Genomic DNA, 19785 nt, shown 5'->3' with positions numbered 1-19785 from the left:
CCCATCAAATTGGTGAAAGGCCTTATTAGAGTGTATGTGGAGAGGATGTTTCCTATGGTGGGAGAACCTAAGACAGAGCACACAGCCTCAGAATAGAGGGGCATCCTTTTAGAATGGAGATGAGGAGGAATTTCTTCAGCTAGAATCTGTGGAATTCTTTGCCACAGGCAGCTATGGAGGCAAACTCCGTATGTATATTTAAGGCAGAGATAGATAGATTCTTGCTTGGTCAGGGCATGAAGCAATATGGAGAGAAGGCAGGAGATTGGGGCTGGGAGGAAAAATGGATCAGACATGATGAAATGGAGGAGCAGACTCAATGGGCCAAATGGTATAATTCTGCTCCTGTGTCTTATAGTCTTATGACATTTGTCTCCACTACCAACCCTGACAGCGTGTTCCAGCATCCACCACTCTCTGTGTAAAATAATTGCCTGACACACCTCCTTTGGACTTATCCTTCTCTCAACTTAAATGCATGCCCTTCTGTATTAAACCTTTCAACCTGGGAAAAAGATGCCAGCTGTCTACTCTGTTTTTAAACTTCTATCAGGTTTCCCCACAGCCAGAGAAAATACAATTTAGAAGTTTATAGAATGGATCAGAAGGGAAAGAATCTAGAAGATGAAGATGTTATTTTAATGCTCAGAGTGGAACACTAAAGGGACGATGGTGTTCACAGCTTTGCTCTGCCAGCTGCACACACAGGGGGGTGGGGGGTGGGTTAGCTCTAAATCACTGAGGGTGCTTTAAGCTCTTGTTGGGGGTGGGTTAGCTCTAAATCATTGAGGATGCTTTAAGCTCTAACCTCATCTACACCCATTTCCAGTACGCCCAAACCACTTCCCTAAACTGTTAAAATTAGTTTGACCTTTCCCTCATTACACCAGAACACTTTGGACCACTATTTACATTATTGTTCAACTGGAAAACGTAGTCTTGAGACCAAGTATTATTTATTCTCAGTATTATTTATTTATTTTTTATTTGCATAGTCTATCTTATTTTGCATTCTGGTTGTTTATCAGACTTTGTGTGTAGATTTTTTAATTGATTCATTGTATTTGAATGTTCTGCTGTGAATGCCTGCAAGAAAATGAATCTCCAGGTAGTATACGGGTAACATACGTTTGCTTTTAACTTTGAACTTTGAAGAAATAATTCAAACCAGAGAATGAGAACTTGAAATTGGAAACTCTGGCCACCAGAAGACAACTGGTTTCATGAGAGTGGAAGTTTACATAATATTGCGGATGGAAAGACAATCAAAAGAACAATGGAATAACCACATAGAGACAATAAAATCCAGAAATGATGACCTCAGTATAAGGTGGATCTTATACTGTGAGGCACAGCAGCAACTGTTGATATGGAGGTGGAAGTCTGTGTCTTAATGAGTATATATTGTCAGATGGTCAGATTTGGGATTATCTCAGGCACGATGGTTGTGGACTGTTTGACTGAGAAATAAATGGAGTCAGTGTTAAGGTCATGGCTGATGTTCATGCCTTCATTCTTCAAACTAGAAATAAAATAGGACAGTGCCAATGGCTTGATCAAGAGGAGCGGTAAGGTAATGATACTGCACTCCACCAGCTTATGTGTGGATCACAAGTTCACGAGACAAAGGAGCAGAAGTAGGCCATTCAGCCCATTGAGTCTGCTCCGCCACTCCACTATTCTCCCATCTAGTTCCAATTTCCAGCTTTTTCCCCATATCCCTTGATACCCTGACTAATTAGATACCTATCAATCTCCTCCTTAAACACCCTCAATGATCAGGCCTCCACAGCTGTATGTGGCAACGAATTCCACAAATCCATGACGCTCTGGCTAAAAAAAAAATCCTCCTCATTTCTGTCTTAAATGGGTACCCTCAAATTCTAAGACTGTGGCCTCTTGTCCTGGACTCACCCACCAAGGGAAACAGCCTTTCCACATCTACTCTGTCCAAGCCTTTCAATATTTGAAATGTTTCTATGAGATCCCCTCTCATTCTTCTATACTCTAATGAATACTGTCCAAGAGCCGACAAACACTCCTCATATGTTAGCCCCTGCATTCCAGGAATCATCCTCGTAAATCTTCTCTGAACTCTCTCCAATATCAGAACATCCCTTCTAAGATAGGGGACCCAAAACTGCACACAGTATTCCAAATGAGGTCTCACCAGTGCCCCATAGAGCCTCATCAACACCTCCTTACTCTTATACACTATTGTATTCCTCTTGAAATGAATGCCAACATAGCATTCGCTTTCCTTGCTGCCGATCCAACATGGTGGTTAACCTTTAGGGCATCCTGCATGAGGACCCCCAAGTCCCTTTGCACTTCCGATTTTTGAATTTTCTCCCCATCCAAATAATAATCTGCCCGATTATTTCTTCTTCCAAAATGTACAACCGTACAATTCTCAACATTGTACCTCATCTATCATTTCTTTGCCCACTCTCCTAAACTGACTAAGTCTCTCTGCAACCTTTCCGTTTCCTCAACACTTCCTGCTCCTCCACCTATCTTGGTATCATCCGCAAACTTAGCCACAAAACCATTTAATCCATAATCCAAATCATCGATATACATCGTAAAAAGAAGCGGCCCCAACACCGACTCCTGTGGAACACCACTAGTAACTGACAACCAATCAGAATAGGATCCCTTTATTCCTACCCTTTGCTTTCTGCCTATCAGCCAATGCTCCACCCATTTCAATATCTTTCCTATAATTCCATGGGCTCTCATCTTATTAAGCAACCTCATATGCGGCACCATATCGAAGGCCTTTTGAAAATCCAAATACACAACATCCACAGCCTCTCCCTTGTCAATCTTATATGAGATTACCTCAAAAAATTCCAATAGGTTGGTGAGGCAGGATCTTCCCTTCATGAAACCATGTTGGCTTGGGCCTATCTAGTCATGCACCTCGAGGTATTTCATAACCTCGTCCTTGAGGACCGACTCCAATAACTTTTCCAACTACCGATGTCAGACTAATAGGTCTGTAATTTTCTTTTTGCTGCTTCCTTCCTTTCCTAAACAGCGGAACTACATTTGCGACCTTCCAGTCCTCCGGAACCATGCCAGAGTCTATTGATTCCTGGAAGATCATTTCCAATGCTTCCACAATCTCCAAAGCCACCTCCTTCAGAACCTGTGGGTGCACCTCATCCGGTCTGGGAGACTTATCTATTCTTAGTCCACTTAGCTTCCCAAGCACTTTCTCTCTAGTAATCTTGACTGTACCTAATTCTATTCCCTGAGACCTCTGGCTATCAAATGTGTTGCTAATGTCTTCCACTGTGAAGACTGTTGCAAAATACTCATTTAGTTCCTCTGCCATCTCTTTGTTATCCGTTATATTTTCTCCAGCATCATTTACAATCGGTCCTATATCTACCCGTGTCACTCTTTTACTCTTCATATATTTTAAAAAAACTCTTGTTAATTGCCAACTTCCTTTCGTAATTCATTTTTTCTTTCCTAATGACTTTCCTAGTTTCCTTCTGTAAGTTTTTAAAAGTCGTCCAGTCCTCAGTTTTCCCACTAATTTTTGTTTCCTTGTACGCTGTCTCTTTTGCTTTTAGTTTAGCCTGAGCCTCTCTCGTTTTCCATATTTGTGCCATTTTTCCACTCATGATTTTCGTTTTTCTTGGAATATATTTTTCCTGCACTTTCCTTATTTCTTGTAGGAATTTCATCCAATTCTGCTCTACCATCCCACCCTCTAGCTTACTTTTCCAATTGACTTGGGCCAGTTCCTCTCTCATACCACTGTAATTTCCTTTGTTCCATTGAAATATTGATACACCTGATACCAGCTTCTCCTTTTCAAATTTGAAACTGAACTCAATCATATTATGATCACTACTTCCAAGGGGTTTCATTACCTCCAGCTCCCTAATCGCCTCAGGTTCGTTACACAGCACCCAATCCAAAACAGCCGGTCCCCTGGTGGGCTTCTGGACAAGCTGCTCCAAAAAGCCATCCTGTAGGCATTCTACAAACTCCCTCTTCTGAGATCCAGTACCTTCCTGACTTTCCCAATCCACTTTCATATTAAAATCCCCCATAATTATCTTGACATTTTCCTTTTGGCACACTTTTTCTAATTACCGCTGTAACTTGCATTCCACATCCCGGCTGCTGTTTGAAGGCCTGTATATAACTGCTATTAGTGTCTTTTTACCCTTGCCATTTCTTAACTCAACCCATAAGGATTCTACTTCTTCTGATCCTATGTCCGTTCTTTCTAGTGATTTGATATCTTTGTTTACCATCAGGGCCACGCCACCCCCTTTACATACCTTCCTATCTTTCCTGTACACAGTGTACCCTTGGACATTCAGCTCCCAATCACATCCATCATTTAGCCATGACTCGGCGATGGCCACAACGTCAGACATCTCGCCCTGCAAAAACTCATTTCAGGGAGGTAGCATCATCAATTTGCGGAGACTTCCGGGAGAGGTGGGATGTCTGCAATAGAGTAGCTCCTTAGCAGCTGGCCAGCTAGTTTAAATAACGTTAGCTATGCTAATGAACGAATGACACCTGTTAGTCTCACCTCAACATGTCTTTTACAGTCTTAACCCACCATGGGCAATAGAAAAGTCACTGTTGCAAACAGTGCAGTGAGCAACACTGTTATTATTTTTGACCCCTATTAGGCAGAGGTACACTTTAGGGTAGTCTGGGGTGATGTATGTTTTATATTTTCTTTTTATTTTGGAACACTCTGTCATGGCGTGCTCTCGCTCTCTCTCTCTCTCGTGGTCGCTCTCTCGCTCTCGCGCTCTCGCTTGCTTTCTCTCGCTCGCTCGCTCTCAAAAAAATTGATTTCTGTGATATTGTATATAATTTGCGGGCATCAGGGAGCAACTATTCATATGCGGGAGACTCCCGGAACTTCCGGGAGAGGTGGGATGTCTGCAATGTCATATCTTTGAACCTGTAGCTGTACAACAAGGTCATCCACTTTATTTCTAATGCTGGGTGCATATCCATTTCTAACTGTTGCTGGCTCAAAAGCGATGCATGTATTGAACTAGGAGAGTGGGCCTTGTGAGCTTCTGGGATAGGAAGCCTGTCTTAGAAACATATTTACCATAACTCGATAGGCAACACTGGGACAGTTGTTTAAGGTGGATAATGGAAGATAAACGCTGGGTGCTTTTGACCATGTCAAAGAGGATCAAAGCGCCCAAGGACCCAAAGAATCAAAAGGAATATAAAATGTCCCAGGAAGGCAAGGAGAAATGTTGTAGTATAGTCTAAAGCAAAGGTTCCTAACCTGGGGTCCATGGGCCTCTCAGTTAATGGTAGAGGCTCATGGCATAAAAAATGTTGTGTACCCATATTCTAAATGCTCAGATAGAGATGAAAATTGCATTGGAGAATGTGGGAAATGTATATAGAAAAATATCCAGTCAAGAAGTAAGCAAGCTGGCTTTGAAATATATGAAACCAAACATAACGTTTTCTACTTCATCACTGTGACAAATATATTGCACTACCAAAGGTAAAAGACCAGAACAGGTTGTCCCCGGAGAGGTTAAAAATGTATTCTGCCTCAGGCAAAACTAATACTCGTATCTGGGTCAAGCTCAGCCTGGGCTCTGACTGGAGAGGATCAAACACATGCTGACCTCAGTCATGTAGGTAGAAGGGAATAACAAATGAAGAAAAAGCTCTACAAGGTAACTGGAAAAAATCCACTCTTTTAGGAATTGACATTGGCTGTCTCCAATCAGGATGGAAGCACAACTCACATTACCGGAATATTACAAAGCAAATAAAAAATAAACGATTGATATAGCTAACATGGACAGGCAATGTGTAAATGCAAAATCCCAGTAAAATATATGTGATGATCTGTTAATTTGATTTTGTGGTATTGGTTTAAAATTAATGCTGGTTATGATACCAAGAGAACTCTGCGTATCTTCCCAGATTAGTGCTATCGTATTGTTATGATCTGTTGATAGATAGGCAAGCCTCTGAATTAATAGCTCCTCAGAAATACACAAGCATTTATTCAGTTTGCCATTGTGCCTGTTTGTGTAATAGGAACAGAAGAGTTAGAGGAGGTTTTGTGAGTTTATTCTTCCATTCAATTAGATCAGATGATTTGGACACAACTTGTGGCACTCCAGTCCATGTAACATAATACAGTTACTTTGTAGAAATATGATCATCGGATGGAATTTGAACCCAGAACCTTCTGAAGCAAAAGCGAAATGCAATCATTTTAATTGAATCTCTCTTTTGTTTACAAGTTCCTTTTACGGGGTTCCACTATTTCCTTTAATAGGGTTCCACTATTGTGAGAATTGTTTAAATTGGGTCCAACATATTGATGCAATTACAAAGAAGGCATACCAGAGGCAATATTTCATTAGGCATTGAGGAGATGCAGCACAGCATAGGGGAGTCTGTTTCTCCATCTGGTATGGTGTGATCATTGCACAGGATCGAAAATATCTGCAGAAGGTTCTAAACTCAACCAGCTCCAGCATGGGTTGTCTTCACTACCAAAGACAACTTCAAAAGTCAATTCCTCAAAAAGGCGGCACCCATTACTAAGGGCCTCCACCAATGAAGACATGTGCACTTCAATTACAGCCATTAGGGAGTGGGTACAGGAACCTGAAGAGAAGCACTCAATACTTTAGGAGTAGCTTCTTTCCCTCCACAGTAAGATTTCTGAATGGACATTGAACACATGAATACTATCTCACTATTCTTCTCTCTTTTTGCACTACTTAGTTAATTTTATATTTTTTATTGTAATCGATAGTATATTTTGTGTATTGCACTGTACTGCTGACATAAAACACAAAAAAACGTTGCATACATCAGTGATAATAAACCTGTTTCTGATACTGACTCATTATTTAGCTTGTCACTTCATAAGTATAATGGAACCAATAAAATTCAAAATGTTTTCATCAGCTAAGCAGTTCTGTGAAAGAATATCACATCTGCTCCAGAGTACGTGTATGGTGGAGTACTCACATTGGATCCTTCATATCATATACTTTAAAGTGATGAAAGGGTAAAAAGGACAAAGAAATTGGGTGTTACATTGATTATCTACTGTAACTTCCCTGCCAATACAACTCAATTACAATCAAGGCTAATTAAAGCTACATTTCAATGGCATTCATTGCAAAATCAAAAGTTGCTCCTTTGCTATTGAGCAGATCACTGGTGTGTCACTCTCAGGATTATTGTGCACCGTGTTCAATATTCTACGAAAATGAAGAGATAGAGGTAAATTTGCCTTTGGTTGCAAACCCTAAAAAGCATGCTAGAATGTTGTTTCCCACTTTCACTCATGTCCGTAAATGCAGCTCCTTTGCAAAACGAAGATATGTAGATAATTAAACCAAGACTGCCTATTCATAAGCACAAAAGATTCTGCAGATGCCGGAAATCTTAGAGAGGATGCCTGTCTCCACAGATGCTGCCTGTCATGCAGAGTTCCTCCAGCACTTTTTGTGTGACTGTACATTCAGGACTGTTCAGTAATCATGAAGAGTCAAAGATAAAATTCTCTGTTTTAGTCTCCTTCAAAGAGAGTTAAGACTGTTTGACCTCCTTATATTTCTAATTTGCAAGATGGGTTTTACCTCTCCATTTGACTAAAGGGAAGAAAGTGAGTGAGTACAAAGTAACTGGGAAGCACACATGATGTAATGGTTGGAACACATTTGAAGGAAAACATTATAAATAAAGTGACTTTGAGTAATGCTTGATTTAAGATAACATTCTTCTTCATAAACAATAGATATGCAGGAAAAAATCTTCAGATGAAATAATTGATACTGTCTCACTTCAAGTCAAGTCGAGTTTATTGTCATTTAACCATATACATGTTTACCACCAAACAAGACAACCTTTCTCCAGACCAGGGTGTAAAGCACATAACACATATATGACACGCATTAACTTAGGAAAGTAAGAATTAAATCTTAACCGTTCTTATATTTTGCATCCGATGGTAGGATGTCAAAGAGGAGGCTGGATGGATGGGTGGAATCCTTGATAATATTAAAGGCTCTGCATACACAGTGCTCCTGATAAGTCCCTGATAGATGGTAGGGAGACCCCTATGATCCTCTCAGCTGTTCTCGCAGTCCTTTGTAGGGACCTCTGGTTCAATGCTCTTCTGCTCCCACAGCAGATGGAGATGCAACTTGTCAGGATGCTGTCAATGGTGCTCCTGCAAAATTCATTCAAGATGGAGGTAGGCGGCCCTGCTTGACTCAATCTCCTCAGTTAGCTCCTTTTGAAAGAGTAGAATCAGCATTTGGCTGGGAATAAAGTTGGAAATTAAAAGAATGGGGATTATTGAGATGATAATTTGAGTCAAACCTCCCTTTTAAAGGGATAAATTGATAATTCTATCCCAAGAGTGAAAGCAATTTTACAGTGAAAATAAGAATGTACCTAAAGATGTCCCTTTGCAGAGGACCCATTTCACTTCCCTTCAAGGATTGGGGTCTGTGATTTGCATGTGTGCATTGCGTGTAAGACACAATGTGTGTACGCTGCATGATTTCTGACTTTAAGTGTAGTTACATATATTAAGTATATAATAGTAGCATAATAGTAGGTGTGGTGTAAATTTACACGTTGTTGTATTTTTCTTGGTGCTCCTAAATAATTCTTCAACTATGGATAGGGCTAGAATAGTCACAGGAGGGGTTAAACTTCCACTGAAGCTCCACAAAACCTCCTCAGAAGACTAAAGAAATTCAGCATGTTCCCCCCCACCCCCCGACTCTTACTAATTTTTATACAATGCACCATGGAAAACATTCTGTCTGGATGCAGCTGCAGAAGGTTGTGGACACAGCTCAACACATCACAGGAATCATCTTTATAGCCTCTGTCTGCACTTCTCACTGCCTCAGTAAAGCAGCCAGCATAGTCAAAGGCCCCATGCACCCCAGACGTTCTCTCTTCTCCTCTCTCCTATTGGGCAGAAGTTACAAAAGCCTATAAGCACATACCACCAGGCTTAAAGACAGCTTCCATCCCTCTGTGATCCAACTCTCAAATGGACTTCTTGTATGATAAGATGGACTCACAATGTCCCTCATTATGATCTAACACTTTATCGCATACCTACACTACACTCTTTTGGTAGCCTTTATATGTTATTCTAAATTGTTACTGTTTTACTTTATTCTTGCTTGATGCTCTATGTAATGACTTGCCTTGTATAAACATTATGCCAGACAAGTTATGACAATATTAAAACAAAACCAAAACAAAAAATAAACAAAATTGGCAGTTGTTGTGGTTGCCATAGACAAGTTGGTTGAAGATCTCAGCAGGACCTTCACATCCACTCCCGTACTCCTATAAACTGTGGGAGGCATCACCTGCAACATGCTGGAAATCAGTTCACCGCTGAATTGGAGCTGAATACACTTCTATGATCTGGAATAACCTCCTAAACAATGTTGCAGGTACATGTTTCCTTCGAGGTTGGTCCAATGTTCCTAATCATGTAGCTGAGATGCGGTGATGCAAATTTAGCTGTGGATTGTAACAGATATCATTGTTGTCTGTCCTGCATTATTTGAACCGAGGCAAATAATCCAACGTCCTATGCTGTGCACTGAAAGGGGAGCTGATCACCATTTATGATGGGTTCACCTCCTCAATGCTTTTGCAGTGTGCAGAAAACACACACTACTTCATCATATTTCCAAGACCATTTGTTTAGCAAAGGTGTGCAGGCGGATGAGATTAGCTCGAACTAGTATCATGGGCCACTGGCCTGTTCCTGTAATGTATGATTCCATGTTCTTGTTCTGTGTTCTAAAGTAGTACGTTGTTTGGGTTGGCTGGCCTTACCTTTCCCTCATATTCTTGTGTTCCCTTCAGGTTTCTTACATTTTATATATTTGTCTTGCACATTCTTTTGCTTTAACTCATAAAGGCACAAAGGCCTATTTGAGAAACCATGTACTGTACTAAATGGTAGAAAGCAGTCCTGTGTAATACAGTGTAAGTGAAGATCAGGGGCAAAATCTTTATGATTACTATGAAGGTATAAGCAGCTCCATCGGCTGGAGTAGGAGATATTTTCCACTGCTAAATGAAGATATAAGCAGAAATATAAGGTAAATGACTTCCTATCATTTACATCCATTACTTCCACTCTCATTCTGAAGGTTATTAATGAAGGTTAGTGAAAAGAATTTATATATGGCATTTAAGCTGAGCCGAACCACACAAATGTGAGTGTAGAGAGAGAGTAGAGTAATGGGCCAAGGTGCACCAGTGTTGAATGACAGGGAGGAAGAAATGTTATTTCTGACCTGGCCAGACTGTGGTCTCCTGGTGAGGAAGTCAAGGATCCCATTGCAGAGGGAGGTACAGAGGCTTAGGATTTGGACCGAGGATATGATTATATGGAATCCAAGGTTCTTGGAACATTGGGATGGCATAAGCTGAGTCTGGGTTCACTGTCAGTTTTGCACTAAGGTGACATTTTGTGTTCCCTGTCATTTTAGTACTCAAGTGAATTTCATTTGAAGCTACCTTAAAAGTTATGGATCAGATTTTCACTGGTAAAATGCAGTGTACAGGTAGCTAATCACAAAAATGATAAGACAACTATCTTTGGAATCAGCCATTCACTGTACATATATGAAACTTCCAAATAGTCTGCAAAATATATCTTCAGATTAATTGGCAAGATGTAAAAATGCTTCAGCCACAGACAAGATATTTTTAGTAAATAGCAGACAAATTTACAAAAGATTTTACAATCTCACATTTACTTTGATAATGACAAATTTGCAAAAAAACAAATGACTTCTTCTACTACTTTGGTTTGCTACTGCTGCTTCCTATAGGGTAGAATTACGAATGAGGAACAGCCAAAGCAGAACTGACCTAGAGGGCAGAGCACAGATAGACAAGGCACCTGGAAGGAATGACACGATGAATTTCATTTATTTTAACACTGTAAGTGTCGATTAACATTTGTGGATGTAACATTGTTGCAATTACAGAGACAAGGTTAAAAGTTGGTCAGGACTGGCAATGCAATATACAAGTACTTTTTAGATGAGATAGGGGGCCCAGGTTGAACGGTAGGTGGAGGAGTGACATTGGGTTTATTTCACAGATTCACGTAGTTATACGCAGAAACAGACTCTTCAGCTCCACACAGCTAGGCTGTCCATGAAGCTAAATCTCCACTAATCCTGTTCATCTATGATTGGACCACAATACTTTCCTTTCCATATATCTGTCTAGGTGTTTTGTAAATGTAATTGTGCCTGCCTCTACCACTTTGATGAGCGGCTTACACCTTATACGGTACATTTGTGAAAAATCTGCCCTTCGGGTCACCTTTCATCTTAAGACTATTCCCTTGAAGTTTAAACTCACTTACCCCTCAATCATCCACCTTATCTCTGACCCTCATGATTTTATAAATCTTCATAAGGTCAACCTTGTTTGTTCCTAGGAAACCAGCCCCAGCCTATCCAATCTCTCCTTACAATTCAATCCCTCCAGTCCAGGTAACGGTTCTTTGAATTATGTACTCTCTCCAGTTTAACAGCAAACTTCAAATAGCATATTGATACAACTGATTAAACAGTACTCCAAAGTGAAGGGTTTAGGCATTGAGAAGTTATTGGAGAGTGTGGAATTCAACACAGTGAGTATGGATTAGAATAGATAAGAGCAGAGTTTGACTGGAGAGCCAAGAAAAGCAAGTAAGTTCTAAAAATTTCAAGGGACCTATCTAATCAGAAACAGCAGCAACATAATTTATTGGAAGGGGCCAAGAATATGATCTAAAGTTCTAGGTAATTCTCAATGCATGAAGATTAATGTCATTCTGAGATCAATACAGGAACTGCAATAATGATGCATGAGTGATTTGTGAAGTATCCAGTTTGATTTCCAGAGTGGTGCGATTTGACAGAAATAGTTGCAATCACATTCCACTCTGGAAATAAGCTGCTTTTTTCAACATATGGTAAAAAATATATCTATGTGGCTCAATTTCTAAGCCTTTCTTTACTGTAAGTTACAAATAACACAAATGGAAGAAACAGTATTTCAAGCAACTTGCGTGATTGTATTGGGTGAAAGATCATTGAATCCAGACCCTTACACTCAATAACACAGAGGTAATCCAAATAACAAAAAAATGTTGTGAGTTTTGAGATGATCAACTAATTCACAGGAGCTGAAGAAACACCCATATCATTCATTTCAAACGTCTGGCTCTAATAACAAGGGGATGTTGATAGGACCTAATTTGAATTGTAATGGTTCTGCAGGAAGAAGGTACAGGAGCCTCAGAACTCACACCACCAGGCTCAGGTGCAGTTATTTCCCCTCAACTATAAGACTCTTGAACCAAAGGGGATAACTTCACTCAACTTCATGTGCCACATCATTGAAATTTCCCCACAACTTGTGGACTCACTTTAAAGGGCTCTACATCTCATTTTCTCGATATTTATTGCATATATATTGTGTGTGTGTCTGTATATATATAAATTTACACAGTTTGTTGTCCTTTGAACACTGGTTGAATGCCCAAATTGGTGTGGTGTTTCATTGATTCTATTACGATTATTCTATTATGGATTTATTGAGTATATCCACAAGAAAATGAATATCAGGGTTGTATACAGTGACACATGCATACTTTGATAATACATTTACTTTGAAATATGTATACTAATTTGGAAGTGGTTCTTCTGAGGCATCACTAATTTGTACTTGTACTTGGTGGCTTGAAGATACCAGCAATAGCAATGCACCAATATAATAATATGAACCAAGATTTGTTAGGAATGTAAAGAATGATGTTTACATCTTCTGGGTGAGTCTAGGCAAGTCAGGATGCTTTTCAGTATCTTGTGAGACATGATAAACAGTTCTCAGCTACATTATTAAAACACTTTGAATGCTGAGAATCCAAACAAAAATGTTAAATGCTAAAACACTCAGAAAGTCATTGGAACTGTGGAGAGTAGACAAGTTAATGCTTCATATGTAGAACTGCTATCAGGTGTGATGAAGGGACTGAAATATTAATTTGTCAATCATATTGACAGATCTTGACTCACCAACTGGGTTACTTTCAAGAGTGCTTTATAAGTGATTTCTTAGTTAAGAAGTGTGAATGGAGTTTTGTATTTTTATGAATATTTCAAGCTAGTTTTCTGTTCTTTGTGATAAAATTAGACTTTGTAAGATACCCACAACATAATTTTGTATGCACTTCTTTTGAGGAAATACAATCCCCTAGAATGGGTAAGTTACACTGCTGTAAACAGAATCTGTTTTTTCACTGTCTGACAAATTATCAGGTGCAGACATTATGATTAATGGTTAAATGGATTAATATTAATGTTACAATCATAACATTCTGATTTCTGCACTTGACAATCAGAAACCCAAAAGCAGACACCAACTCTAAAGCAAAATGGTTATATTATCAAAACACCATATCAGGACAGTGTTACCACCTACCTTACAATAGTTTGCTGATTGTTAAAGCTTTGACCATGTTGCCAATGAAGGAAAACTGTTCTCAGCGACTGCAAAAGCCATCATTCCTCTGTGGAATGTCCAGGGATGTTTTTCAATTTAAATATGTATTATATGTATCGCTCATAATATGGGATTATATAATATATATATATATTTAGATGAAAACTTGTTGAACACTTAAAGAAGAAAGAAACAAAGAATTGGCATTGAGGGAGCATAAGCACTACATGCACCAACTGGGTGAAATGTTAATTCTTTTCTTTCCCATTGGTTTAATCTGCCCTTTATATGTCATAACAGCAGTTCGTGTTCTATCTGCATGTGAGTGTACACTATAATCAGTGCTTCCCTTCGCTATGGTTAACTATTAGTGAATCAATTGAAACTACAATATAGTGATGACTAATTCTAAACACACAATACAACAGAAGATAACAACGTTATACAGCTGATTAATTAGGATTAGCCAGTTGTTCACAAAATTTCTTTTCCCCAAGGTATAAAGTTCAAATAGGGAAACAATTACTCACATATCACTTCAAAAAATTGAGGAGCATGATTTTTGTTAATGCGTAAAATGTAGGTGCCAATAATCTCCAATACAATTTTCAGACCATTAAGTTTGAAAAATGAACTTTTAATAAAACATGTATTGTCTATATTTGTTAAAATTTGAAGTAAAATAGATTATTCTGAAAACAGCAAGGCAAGTGAGAGGCAGTATCTGTGTAGAGAGAAACAGAGCTATCATCTCAGGTCAATAAACATTCACCTGCTGTGCACTGATGAAAGATCAGTGACTAATTTCCTAATCACTCACTTTCTAACCTACTGAACATTCCAGTGTTTTCTGTTTCTATTTTAGACTTCCAGCAAGACCAGGATTTGATTTTGTATGTTTCCTGAGGTTTTGGTTTCAAATAAGTGTTCTTACCCATTGAAAATCATTGTCTGTTATTAAATCTGAATGTTGTATTGTTTGCTGCTGTGTCACAAATGCAAGAACTGGAAAGTCAACACTCACGAGAGGTTTAAGTGAGAATTGAGGTAAGTGTTAGCAGTTAAGGTCTTGGCGAATAACTCATTCTAAGTTTAAAAATCAAAGCAAGGGAAAACCAAAGACAGTCAGGTGGAGGATAGAAGAATAACATAGGTGGTAAGATGCTACCCGTAACAAATATGTACTTAATGCATTATATTGTCTGTCTAAATGGCAATATTTCAAGTCTGCTGTTCGGGAAATAATAGAACTAGCATTAGCAACTTAGCACATGGTAGATCCTAGCTGAAGCAATCCTAGAAATGTCAGTCATTCCAGTTAAAAATGGCTTTCACAGCTTCAAGATATTAATAGACAGATTATGCCACTTCTTAATTAATTTTTATAAAGTTATAATGCTCTATATAGTGTAAAAATAAATCAAATGTTTTAAAGGTTATTATTATACTCCACACAAATATTAGTGAATATTAATAAACTGTAGCTTTCAAATATTTTGCTTAATGTGTATATAATACTTCATAAAGATATTCTTGTGTCTCATTTATCTTGTTAACTACTTATAATGGATATATGCATAATAAATCCATTTGGTGGGTCTGAAAGGAAAATAGAAAACATATTTTAAGACAAATTATTTTTAGTTTACAGTGACAATTAGAAATATAGATGCCATTATCCAAATTTCAGATTAAGGTGGTGCTTCCCAATGTGTGCAACAGCTTTCTGGTAGTCAAAAAGTTAAGAAATCCAAAAATGTAACTAAAAATACCTTTTCTGAGGTCAATTGTGTTAAATTATTGCCACAAACAGTAAAGGGGCAAGTGATGATGAGGCAAGTTGGGGGTTGAGCCGAGATGGTGTGTTGCAGATGGAGTTCTGATGCCCCTAAAACGGGCCTGGGTTTGAGTTTGGATCACTCTGGGTGCTAAAAGCAGAAGTCAGAGCCTGGGCAGAGGAGATTCAGCACCTATACAACTGGCCCAGGTGCGTGTTTGGATTGTTCTGGGCGATGTGCTGATTTGAAGAGCCTGAGAGAGGCTTCGGGCTAGGTGACGAAATCTGGGCCCTGAGTGAATCATTGGGCGGTGTCGTCTAGGTCCAGAGCCTTTCACAGCAGAGGTGCACAGGTCGTAGTATGAGGTACAATATACTGTTTAGACAATTTAAATGCTGGCCTAGATTGAAGGCAAAAGCCATTTTTTCTTGCTCGCCACGATTTTCACTCCTCTCTCCAGGGCTCCAGAGCCTTTTGCTGACCATTGTTTGGTCAATTTAAACACCAGCCCTGATAGATTGAGAAGTCGGTTGGGACGAGAGCCGATTTTGCTCGTTCTCCGCAATGGTCATCTCCATGGTGCTGAGGCGATGAAACCTGCCCGGGATGCTGTTCTCTGTGCTGCTAATATGATGAACTGATAAATGAGGCTTTGCACTTCCACCGGGGTTCAGATCTGAGGACTCAATTTTGGTTCAGAATGCTGTCGTTTGCTTTAATTGTCTGCATGATTTGTATTTTTTTTCTTTCTCTTGTGCATCGTGTGTTGGTATTTAATTGGATTCTTTTGTGTTTCTTGCTTTGTGGTCACCTGCGAGCAAATGAATCTTAAGGTTGTATAATTTATAAATTCTTTGATGATAATAAATGTACTTGAGTCTTGAATCTTGGATTATAAACGATTTTATTGCTCAGACTCATGACAGGGAAAGAACATGTTCTTTCCCAAGATGGGTTCGTCACATTATCATTAAGCTGTAGTCATTTCCTGCTCAGTGATCAGCACACCTCTGGATCATGACAACTCAGGCAGGTGTGACAATCAATAATGGACTTCAGTGAAAGGTGAACGAGAATGTGTTTAAAGCCAAGAAATAATTATCATCACATGTCTGCATTTGTACATGAATTTCCCAATTGATCAATGGCCAGCTAGGAGAAAATAAGTGGACTAGATTACTTAATATGTCGTGACCCATTTGAGTAAATTACTGCTTTCTCTAGATACTGTTACAGTGTCTCTTTCACTTGACGTAAGAATCAGCAGAATTCTGTAGTGACATTTGAGTTTCCTGTGCTGTGATTGGTCAGTTGAGGGATGAACTATGGCACCATTAGTAAGTAACAACTGCAGGTACATTAACTAATTTAATTGTACTTGCCATTTGTCTCCCCACGTCCCTGACAGCTGAATTGGTTGGAGGATAATCATGGTTAAATCTAATGAGATGCTTCATTTATTGCTGCTAAGAATATAACAGGTAAAGGCAGAAACAGGCCATTCAGCCTGTCATGCATAATTGTGTTATGTTCTGAGCAGCAATAAATGAGGATTCAATATAATCGTTGAACTTAATATAATATTTTCATGCAGCAGCCCTATTTTCCTTGATGTTCCTAACATAAAGTCGTTACTCAATCTCTAATTTGATTATACTCAGCAATCTAGCCTCCACTATTCTCATAGACAATGAATTCCACGGATTCACCTTACTCTGATCAAAGTATTTTCTTCTGTTTCTGTCTTATATCGTCAATCCTATTTTTTGAATCAGTGACTCCTGGTTCAAGATACCACAGCCAACAGAAACATTTTTCCTGCTGAAGGGTCTCAGCCCAAAACGTGGACTGTACCCTTTTCCACAGATGCTGCCTGGCCTGCTGAGTTCCTCTAGCAATTTGTGTGTGTTGCTTGGATTTCCAGCATCTGCAAATTTTCTCTTGTATGTGTCTATATCCTTAGGTTGGAAGGCCAGACCCGCACACATTATTCCAGATGTGATTTTATCAGGTTCTATATAACTGGATTTGTCAAACTTGATTTCCAATTCCAATGGTTGTGTTGACTCAGCTCCATCATATTATTTTTGAACTGTACAGCTACTGGCCCCTTGATAATAGATTTCAGGATTTTCCCTACTGTTTATGTCAGGCTAACTAATCTACTGTTCCCATTTTTATGTCTCCTTCCTTCTTAAAAAGTGGGGTTATAATTGCTATGTGCGAACCTGAATGAACCATTCCTGAATCATTGGAAATTTTGGGAGGTAACGGTCTGTTCATCCACTATCCCCATAGACGTCTCCTTCAAAAATATAGGTTATATCTCATCAGGTCATGGGGATTTATTGGTTTTAAGTCTCATTACTCTCTCCAGTATATGTTTTCACTAATGCTAATATCTTTGAATTTCTAAATTGCTTTCAACTAGTCCTCTCTCCTTTTGTGAACTTTCAAACCCAGTGAGACTACGCACAAAATGTTTAAAGAAAGTAATTACTTGAGATAAGATTAAATCTGCATTATTTGGATAGGAACCCAATACTTTATCTCACTTCATTATGTTATTTCATTGTGAAATTAAAAAGTGCAGCAATTATCTCATTTAGTGTGGAAAATTCCACTATGCAATTATTAAAATATAATCAACAAATATAAGCAGGAATTTCAAATCATTAGATGTTAGAGTGTAATTTGTGTTTAGGGTAACCACTGGAGCTATTGTCTTTAAACCAGTAATAAACATCTCAATAAAATGGATTTACATCAGTCATCTTGTTACGACTGAATACTTAACCTAACCACCTCTTCACCCTTTACCCTTGCACTCCTATCCTTTCTGAGAAACCCAAAATGTGGGTCACTGTGGGTCCCTTCTGCTATTTTTTTTTGCATTCATTCACAAACTGAGCCAAACATGTAATTGCCTAAGTCTAATTGCTCTTGAAGCATTGCCTTTCTGAACCACTACAGTCTTTGATACAAATTAGAGTCAACGAATCAGCTTGCACATAACATTGGGAAATTTTAAGAGCTTCTACTGAACCATGGGGCAGATGCTATGATGTTAAGCAGACTACAATAAAATGAATGAGGCATACTTGGTATAGTACATGTCATACAGGGAGAAGAGGTATTAAACTGTCAAACAACTTGCGACTTTTGGCTTCATATGGAAGTGTACAAGAAATAAAGAAGAAAAAAGAAATCAGTCAGGGAAAAGACTGATTATAAAACAATTAGGGCCACAATATTATGCAGCCACAATATACTCATCAAAATTTAATTATAACTTTAATTAGCTTGAGATTTAATTTGGGATCAGCCAAGAAAGTTTAGATATTAGAAGCAAAAATCTTAGAACATTCTAAGTTAGTTGAAACAGGTACATTCTGCAGCTTGGTTTTATTAGTACTAGATGCATTTATGTATTTGTCAATATCTCTTCGTATTTTGTAGGCTGTGTTATAATTGATGATCAAGGCAAGAGGGACAAATACACCTCTTTCTGTATCTTCATACCCATAAGCAGAAAAAAGTTTAGCAAATTAAATATCAAGTCAGTGAAAGTGAAAGAGAGTCTACTTTCAATGACTTTATTGTGGTTAATGGATGCAGGTGACTCATAGGTTGTGATTTATATTATTGAACATCCAACATTAATTTGAGATGTCATAATGAGGAGATTAAGCAAGCAAAATGTTGCTTTCTAAAATGTGTAGCTGTCAAACTGACATTCATTAGAAAAATACAAAGGATTTTTGTGTAGACAAAAGAAAAACCCTGCAAAAGTCAGAAATCTAAAAGCAGAAAATTCTAAAAGCACCACCATGGTATTAACTTTTCAGATCAACAGACCTTTCATTTTGAACCCTGGCAAGGTGATTATTTTCTTCTATAAAAATGTGAACATTCACACCATAAAAGCTCTCATTATTCTTCCTTTCAAGCTACATTTTCTTAAGGTTTGATATTCTGAGTTGGATTTTAGCACAATCCCTACACAGGAAAATTTCTATTTTCTAGTCCTGATTTAAAGCATAGATTTAAAATAAGTATTGGATCCATGAACACCCTATACATGCCATAGTTATAAATCCCATTAAAAGCTATAAGTAATCAACTGAAAAACTCATAATTAATTACCCAGAATATGAATACAGATTTTATAGAACTTAGGCTAAATAGTAGTGAGGTTATGGGCCAGATACAAATTACAAAAGAGGTGGTGCTTGCTGTCTTGAGCAAATTAGGGTTGATAAGTCCAAGGGCTTGACATAGTGTCCCCTTGGAGCTTGTGGGGGCCTAGTTCATAAACTGCAGGTATCTTGGCAGAGATACAGGTGGAGGCTAGAGGGTAGCTTATCTTGTTTTGTTGTTCAAGAAAGGTTCTAAGAATAAGCCAGGAAATTAAAGGCCAGTGAGCCAAACATCAGTAGGGAGTAAATTATTGGAA

At 38.5% G+C, this 19785-nt stretch overlaps 1 protein-coding gene across 1 annotated transcript in view; it reads right to left on the bottom strand.

Annotated features, from left to right (window-relative positions):
- Positions 1 to 13602, bottom strand: part of tenm4 (teneurin transmembrane protein 4) — an 806559-nt gene extending 792957 nt beyond the window's left edge. The window contains exon 1 of the mRNA XM_063053966.1: positions 13531 to 13602. The gene's annotated coding sequence lies outside the window, so the exon portion shown is untranslated. The remainder of the gene's footprint in view (positions 1 to 13530) is intronic.
- Positions 13603 to 19785: the final 6183 nt, after the last annotated feature.

The sequence above is a fragment of the Mobula hypostoma genome, chromosome 7, assembly GCF_963921235.1.
Source record: "Mobula hypostoma chromosome 7, sMobHyp1.1, whole genome shotgun sequence".
Taxonomy (NCBI): Eukaryota; Metazoa; Chordata; class Chondrichthyes; order Myliobatiformes; family Myliobatidae; genus Mobula; species Mobula hypostoma.
Note: the sequence above shows the minus strand (reverse complement) of the source record. Positions and strands in the feature narration are given on the sequence as shown.